The sequence below is a fragment of the Camelus ferus genome, chromosome 29 (genome assembly GCF_009834535.1).
Source record: "Camelus ferus isolate YT-003-E chromosome 29, BCGSAC_Cfer_1.0, whole genome shotgun sequence".
Taxonomy (NCBI): Eukaryota; Metazoa; Chordata; class Mammalia; order Artiodactyla; family Camelidae; genus Camelus; species Camelus ferus.
In genome coordinates this window covers 20,327,778-20,329,480 of record NC_045724.1, presented here as the reverse complement: position 1 = coordinate 20,329,480, position 1,703 = coordinate 20,327,778, and positions in this window count along the sequence as shown.

Here is a 1,703-nt window from a genome sequence, read left to right as displayed (position 1 = left end):
TTGATTCCTTAATCTCTACCCACTTTGAAGACCCTGTGCCACAGTTATGACATTTCTTTTGTGCTTTGCATTATAGTTTTTTGTTCATGAGCTGGCTTCAAATACTTGAAAGCCTGTCATGGGGAAGAGAGATTAAACTTGTTCCTCAAATCTCCAGAGTAGAAACAAGACTAATGACTAAAAGATACAAAAGACAGCTTTTAGCCCTATACAGAAAAGAATTTCCTGACATTCAGAGTTGTCCTAATACTGGGCTACCTCTGAAGGTAGTACGTTCCCTCTCATGTTCAGCAGAGATTCGAAAAAGACTTTTAGGAAATGTGGTAAAAAAAAAAAAAAAAAAAAAAAAAAAAAAAAAGATAGTTAAATTGGACCAGATGGTCAATAATAGTACCTTACAAACCAGTGATTTTTTTTTAAATTTTATGTTTCTAAAGGCACTTTGAAAATCCAACTTAAATATAATCTTTTCATATATTGGTATGTTGAATCTGCCAAGAAAATCAAGCCTGATTTTTTTTTTCTTAATCCACTACCTCTCAACTCTCCAACATCAGAATAAAAAGAATTCATCCAGAAAATAAAACTTACCAAGTTGAAAGTAAACCAAGAGGGGAGAGATAGATGTTAATATTTTTTTAAACTAGAAATACTATTATATAAATAGTAACCTATTCCTTGAATACAAATAATATAAATATATAAATAATAGCCTATTCCTTGAATATTCATTTCAAAAATCATTATTAAATGCTTTAAAAAAATCCATGATTTCTTTTATTATATCATTGTTTTTCATAACATGAAAATAGAGTGCTTAGGACTGCAATGCAAAATAAAGTAGTTCTATCTCCCTTGACTCTCTATATGTCACATACTTAGGACCTGAAATAAATATACTGCATGTGCACATTTTCAACGTGCAAAGGGATTTTTCTAGTATCTCTTTTTAATATAAGTTGATTTGACAAAACTGGCAGAAGATTATGATAGTCTTAGAACATACTGAATGACTTACCAGAAATGTGAATTTCCTTTTAAAATAGAGATTTTAAAAATCATTTAAACCATTGAAGGAAACATTTCTTAGAACATGATTGTTTTAATATCTTAATAGATAATCAAAGGCTAGGAACACTCAATTGACATAAGGAAAAAAAATCTGACATATAAGTAAACACATAGAGAAATGTTCAACCATGCTAATTATCAACTAAATTTATGTTAAAGCAGTAAGTTACCATTTTACACCTAATAAATTAGCAAACAATATTTCAAAAACAATACTAAGTGTTAGTGTGGCTTCAGTGAATCTAATGCACACTGTTGGTGGTGTTGCAAATTATCACAGTATTTTTGAAAGTTATTTGGCCGAACATCTTAGGACACATTAAATTTCCTTATTCTTTGACTTAGGAATCCCAAATATCGGAATCTATCCTAATGAAATAATAAAATGGCTATTTGCACTGACATTCATTGTTGTATAAGTAACAACTAAAATTTCCAATTATAGCCAGATGTTTTCATATAATACTTCCACTCAGTGAAATATTATATAGGCATTAAAAAGTATAACTTAAAAGGTTATATAGCAATATGAAAAATGATACATATGTGATTAAGAGTAAAAGCAAGATTCAGAACAATACTGTTACTATAATTCTGTGCAACTTATGTTATATGGGCAAGAACTAGAAAGA